The sequence below is a fragment of the Abramis brama genome, assembly GCF_963993115.1.
Source record: "Abramis brama genome assembly, chromosome: 13".
NCBI lineage: Eukaryota > Metazoa > Chordata > Actinopteri > Cypriniformes > Leuciscidae > Abramis > Abramis brama.
In genome coordinates, this window is record NC_139975.1 from 8,936,844 (window position 1) to 8,944,471 (window position 7,628).

Genomic DNA, 7,628 nt, shown 5'->3' on the forward strand with positions numbered 1-7,628 from the left:
ATATTATGTTTTATTTGACAGGTGAGCAACTGTTTGAATACCTTTATCGACAGAAAACTAATCGTTACATAGCTCAACACGGTTAGTCGTACTGTTTGAATCTCTTGTTTCTTGATTTACCACTAGTAACATGTTTGTACCATGCCTCAGGGACAGCACCATGTAGGCAAGTGGCTAACATAGCCACAGTAAAACAGCATTTTATCCATCATATAATATATTTTAAAATGAATTTCATGCCATTAAGCAACACAAGTCATCCAGCTTTTATTAATATGACATTCTAATATCGATAGCTTATAGTGTTTAGCTTACAGTGCAACAAGTGTCTGATACCAGACACAAAGCGAACGCACAGAGTAACGTTAACATAACTTTCAACGCACTCAAATGTATTTAAGTAGGATTGTTTTGACCAAGTAAAACAGCGCTATTACCCCAACATTTTAATTCGTCAAGTAAAGTGACCTGTATAAGTGGTAATTCAGCACTTATTCTAATGAATTTTCATTCATTAGAATGAAATCAAATAATCTTAATGTACATTATCAAATGTAATTGTAACAAAGTTAAAGTTCATGGAAGAAGGAGGCAGACATGAAACATAACTTTAATCATAAAATAAACATAAGCAACAAAACAAAAGGAGCAGCAGCGGCCGACTGCGGGATATAAGTAAAAAAAACAGCAAGTTAAAATGCCACAGGCTCTCAGGCTGAGCCCTGCTTCATACCACAGTAACATCAATAAAACTTTAATACATTAGCTCACTGATACACATTATTTCTGCCCGAGTCCCGTCAGATTGCTTTCTAATGATGGCTGTGGAAGTGAAGACGACAACTCTCATGGTTACCCGCTCATTCACAGCGGCATCAAGCTATGCCTTTGTTTTGAATAAGCGACATCTAGTGGCGAAAATTACATACTGTGCCTTTAAGAATGGTATTGAATTGGAAGACACAAAGTACAGAAAAGACAATATACCATTTTTTTGCAGAAGTAAAAATGGGTTGTGAACTATTCCATGTTGACTTCAAGGTGATAAACTCAAATATGCATCACTGTTGCAGACAGTGTGAATCGCAGAGAAAAGAGGAAAAAAAGTCAAGTGAGAGAAGAATGCTTAACATGACAGATGTAGTGGGTGTGTTGACAGAAAACAAAAGAGCTATGTGGGAAGAGATTTGAGCCAGGTTTAGTTTAAGGCAAGAAGTATACAGTGCCATACTGCATGACTATTCTCTCAAGACCACAGCAGGAAAACTTCAGCAGTGCGAGCCTCTCATGCAGAAAGAGCAATTATATAGCAACACAACAAATCTATCTAATCTCCACTTTTACCTCTTTTATTTGCTGTGCTCAAGCTTTCTGATGAAAACAAACAACAAATGAATCTAAGCCTCAAGCATACGAGTGATACATAATCTAGGTGAAAATCTATAATTTTGAACAGAAGTTAGTTTAAAGGGTTCATACAAAAGCCAATGCCTTGATCCCGATTTCATTTTAATGGTCTATTTAAAAAGACATTTCAGGGTTGCAGAGTGGCAGAAAATGAAACATCCTCGTGTTTTTCACGCACGCAGATCTCGAGAATTAACAGCCCTTTAGGCAGCATCTTGGTGATTTTCTAAAAATATAATTTCAATCCACTGATTTTTCCATCTTTGTTGCCTTGACAACACGTCTAAACAAGGAATGGTTACCTGGACAACAAGCCCGAAAGACAATCATTAAAGCCATCAGTGAAAAGACATGCTTGTTTTGCTCTGTGACTGAGGGCTAGAGCACTTGGGCAGGAGCTCTCGCTGAACCCAAATTAAACAATAAACAAGCCATCAGTGAGAAAGCCATCAGTGCATCCCATGCAATATAATTCTGGAACTTCACCTATTTGATCTAATGAGCGCAAATGCGAATAGCATCTGTTTCTGATCACACCGACGGAATGCGATGAACTGATGGGATTTGTGAAATCAAAGAGATTGATGAGATTTCGAAAATGCCATTTAAAGTTGCCACAGTCCATCATGAGTTATACTGTAGATGTGTCTGCACCCTTGACCGTGTCTCTGGGGTGGGTTGTTTACCTTCCCGCTGCATAGACACATGTTAAATTGGCCCAGTCAGAGCCCGCAATTGGTCCTGCATTGGGCCCGCTAACCCCACAGGTGATCCGGACCCCTTTCTCCTCCACTGACCATCCCAAACTGCACGAGCTTGTTGACTCACTGAGGGTTTGTTTTCCCTGCCCGCATCTCCATCAATGCCTGCTCATTGTACTGTAACACTAGCTATCAGAGGAGAATTGTCACGGTGGCTGACTCACAGGAAATGGCCATTTCCTTGCTGATTGTGTCTGTTGTTTGCAATTTAGATGCCACCCCCGAACTGGAACGCTCCTGTGCTGCCGAGATTGTTCCTGAGTGGAGACGAGGTCTCTCTACACAATCAGAGGGCTTTAAGAGCAATCTGAATCACAGTCTATTTCACCAGTGACGCTTTTTTTTATTTTTTTTACCTCTTCTCATTCTAGATGGTTTCCAGTGATTGTGGATCTTCAGTCACGGACAGTAAACAAATGAGTCACTGAAAGAGGTTCCATTCAGCTGTTTGGAAAATGAATCAAATTAGCTTTTTAGGTTAGTAGTTTGCTACGGCTCAGCCGTTGTTGCATTGCAATTTCCCTTATGTTGTTGCAAACCTAATAAATGGGGTTCTTTATAACCTTGGCCCAGGATGGCAGCTTCTTGACCTGTTTGTTCTGCACAGAACAAAGAGTTTTGTAAAAACTACGTTTTTTTAGGGATCATTATTCTTCGTAAAACAGCGGTACCTATGCTCTGCCTCCATCTGCGAGAATGGCGTATTACTTTCTTGGGGGAATTAATTAATTCAGCAAAGACTAATATTTAATATTAATGCCAGGAGAATGAATAAACTCAAAGAAAAACAACATTAAAAGGGTTAGACTAATTCAAGGATACTGGAGCAACTGTATTTTTATTATAATTTTTTTTTTTTGGATTTTGGTGTGGTGTTGCAAATCGCTATAATGAATTAAGCAGCACGAAAAAGTGCAGAAAAGAGAAAACTTTTAAAACCAAAACACTGTCTCCCAAGACAAGCAAAGAGCAAGTGAAGCCATGCATTACAAAGCTAAGGGAGCTTGTTTTAATATGACTTGCATATTCAATGCGGCCCAAGGCATGTTTGTATAGATATGAGAATTTGGAGAGAGCGCCTGTTGGAATCTGCCGAGACCTCTGTTGGTGCTTGTGCATACATAAATCATGAAATGAAATAGTATATTATCATCATAGTACATTATCATATCAACATTAATGCTTATTTGTATGGGTGAACAAAGAGCCCTATCAAATAATTCGACAAAGAATTCAGAATAGTATACTAAATGTGTGCACAGTATGGGAATTGTTAGTCACATTTTGTTTTGTTTTTTAAGATACAAAGTGGATTACAAATGCAAAATAACCAGTTTTATTTACAAGTTGCATAGGCTGTTTATATTCGGAATTACACCTTCTATTTGATGAGGTCATATGACAACAATGCAGCTTAAAATATTTATTTTGAACACTATTTCACTTACTATTTTTAAAAGTTGGCATGAAAGGGCTGATGAATTATTAAAAAATAATGATGTGCATGGATAACTAGTTTATAGTAAACAAATCTTTGCAAAATTCCAAAAAAATAAATTGTGCATTTTGATTTCATGGTGACTATGCAGAAAGAGCAGTAGCTTAAAAATTGGACCCTTTTCAAATCATGAGTTCTATTTAAAATATTTAGGCTATTTAGTAGGGAATGGTATAGCTTTAAAAACAAGTCATGAGAACCCCCCTGAATTAACTAAAAACTGAAAAGACTTTGGAGCAAATAAATGCACGTGGCACCATACATGCACAGCACATTCATTGAGCATGTGATGGAGGCACTCTCTCAACTGAATTCCACCTTGTAAAAACTTTGGCGCTAACAATTTTAGCGGTACCGGATATGCGAAGCAGGTGCACGAGGTGGAATTAGCGGAGTTCGGTAAGTTCGCGGTTATTTTTTGTTAACGTTTATTGCTGCCGTGCTGTTAGATAAACAAAACATGCATTTATTCTGATCGTTTTGCTTCGTTCTGATCAATATGGCGTGTATGTTATCGTAAATAAAAGCAGACAATTCATTTAAAATGTTTTATTGAAATATAGTAGTCAAGTAGTTGGTTGGCCTGTATTTCGCACTTTGTGTTTAATTGTGGGTGTGGATGTTGTTTTATAAGGTATAAGGTATTTAAAAGGGTTTTAGTCTTACATCGTTAAGTTAAAAACCTCAATGCTCAAATGACAGTATTTATGCATTGTCTCAAAACTAATGACAAGACTATAGCCAGTCAGATTATAATTTTTCTATAGGCCTACAGCAGCAGCACAAAATGTTTAACATATTGCTTTCAGATAAAATAATTTAAATCAAAATTTGAATGAACTTATTTATTTTTGTTGTAGGCCTATTTCAAGATATCCCCGTTGGTAGTATGATAACATTTCATGGGTTTTCACACTGAAAACATGCATTCGTTCTTCTTTGTTAAATTCAAATTCCAATTATACATCCTATTTTCTACCAGTCGGCCTAGTTGTGACTCATAGGGCCTCAATATGCAGCATTAATGAAAACTAAATGCCACAGAATAGAAAAACACTGCCAATGAACGTCATACTTTGAGGAGTGAAACTCATAAATCAGACGCTGAAATTAAAAGGCATTTGATAATGACAAATGGCTCCTCTCTACCCTCCTCACCGAGGATGGACTGATCTGATGTGCTGCCGCTTATTCCCACAGCATGATGGGATAGCATCAGTCTTCTGATGCTGGCCGTCGCTGATGGCTTGGCACAGTGGGAGCTTCAGAGCTCCAGGAAAGCTCGGACGACACAGTCTGCTGATAGCCAGGCTGGTTATACCTCACTAAGGAGCACTGTATGTCTTGAAGAAAGCCTAAAATGAGAATAAATGGTAGGTGTCAATCCCAGAGGGGAGGGCCGGTCATCTGGAGAAGGAAAGATGTATGAACACATAAGGATGGGTAATTCCATCTCTCCACCAAGAGAGGAGACAGAATGACTTCAACAATATCTGTGGCCTGTAGTGAGACATTTCTAGTTGTTGTTTCTCTTTCTGGGTAAAACTCTCTGTAGAGTGACTTAAGGTATTTCTTTATGTGTAATGCTATCAATTTAAATAAGAAAAGCTAAGCAGTTGCAAGAGTATATATAACATCAGTTGGTGTAATACTCTGTACAGCAAATGAGCTTTTGTTCTATTCAAAATTTAGAGGGATTTTTTTTTTTGACCAATCAGAATTCTGTAACAGAATCAGTTTTATAACACAATATGGAACAGAATACTGAATGAACACTGTTTTTATTGCATTTCAGTACCTTTGGGACGAAGCTTTAGGATGAATATCAGATTGCGCAGACAGAATTAGAACTGCAATAAATAATACAGTACATTAATAAATTGAATTTAATGTCATTGATTTGAGGGCATTCTTCTTGAATAAAATAGTTTAATGAAAGGCCTGCTGAACAGATCCTCACTGTGGCAAAGCATAAAAATCATTTGTGTTTTATCCCTGTCTGGTGGGTTTGTGGCGAGGACAGAGTATAATCAATCAATGAAAGACAAGAGGAACGGAAATGCTGGCTGCAAGGTTAAGAAAAAAACACTGACATTGTGAGGGACTGTATTGTCTCTTGTATGCATGATTTGGAAAGGGTTTAAATAGCACTCGACAGCAATTTAAAGAACTACAATAAAACGCTTTGTTCATACTGTCCATTGCACAAATTAAACTTTGAGCATATTTGCCAACTTCAAAAGTAGAAATATGCCGAAATAAAAATAGAAGAAATAAAACAGAGGAGCTAGCTTTATTACCAACAAGGTCATCTTGCATTTTCTACCCTTGTGTTAGAGATAATTTTTGCACATCACATGCAAGTTTGACAAATTTTGCTAATGAGGCTTTTGTCTTTGGACTTTCTTTGGAAACTCAACAGCATTTCAGAGGAAAGAGGTCCTTTCGAATACAAAATTAGGAGGACTTGGGAGGAACTCCAGTGCAGAAGCCCACACATATTCCCGTGTGAGACTGTACACATAGAAAAACAAATGAGAAAGGAGATTTGTAAAATTAGTTTCAGTGTTGATTTAAAACACTCATTCTCAGCGACGCTTTGGGTGTTATATGAATCACAAGGCTTGTTGATAAATGGAAAATGAAATAACTAATGACTGATTGCAAAAGTGAACAGGGAGTTTCCTTGGAGACAGTAATTCAAAGCTTTCAGATATTCTGCGTACAATGGCATGTTAAGAATTGATCTGCATGGCTTGCAACCATATTTAACAAATTCAACATGAATAAACCATGCAATACTGCAGAGTTGCTTGCAGGCCATACGGTCGACAAAGATAAACCGATATTAATTACAAAATATTGTAGAAAAGAAAGATGAAACATGTTTGAACAAAGCAGTATATATCACCAGTGGAAAGCTGTAAAAAAAAAATGCCCATTCATTTTTTTGAATACATTTCGGTTTATTGCTCCATAAATCCTGGTCAACGCTTTGCTAAAGTGCAGCCCCCCAAAAAAGAAGTATAGACTTGTGGAAGGAAATATGTGTGATTAGGCCAAAAGAATGGTCTTGCCCTTTCTCACCTTGTGTAATGGTTCAGCCACCACAGTCAAGAGCTTCGTAGTGGGTTAATGAAATCTCCAAATTTCCCCTTTGAGAAAAGAATGTATTGATTGGAGACGGCCGGAGGAATTCAATATCTCCATGGTGATCAGATTAATCATTTCTGTTTGCACTTTAAATATTGGGTGGATGCGGTCAAGAATATCATATCTTTGATACATGAAACACCCGATTTTCTGTCACCTTAACCGTCGTAAACAAGACCATAATGCTTCAATGTCACAACAAACGCAGGCATGGCGAGTAATGAATATTATGAGGGTTTTGTCAGCTTGTGCAAAGTGTGTATATGAATGGAGGGTATTATTAGTCAAGATTGCACCTTCTTTTATGTCCTCCTCTATATCGATATCTGTTTAATCAATAAAAGCACTTCGTCTTTAGCCACGCCGGTCAATGCAGGGCATGAGTTGTGATTCTCATCCCAGACCAAAGAAAATTAATTTCTAACGCAGCCATGTCGCAATTGTTGTTAATAGTGTGAGGAGAATCTTTGAGGAGCCCCTCAAGAACGCTTACTTAAGCATGCGACCGTGGAGTAGTTATGGCCTCGTCACAAGAGAAATTCAAATTTTTTGAAATTGATCGAACAGGTCCAAATCAAATGAATCAGATCAAGGGTAATGGTAGGCCTCATCTGGCAGGCTTTTCTCCCTGACGTGGAATTGGGAGGGATAAAAATGAGGCGTGCGAGCTGAAACGAACGGGAGCTGATCACTCTTTTGTTCAGTGTCGCAATCAGACGGAAGCCCCCAGGACTTAGTGTGAGGCAAATCTGGCCAATAAATCTGCAGGTTCCCAGAACAGACTAATGAAAACTAATGGACAGCTTGTG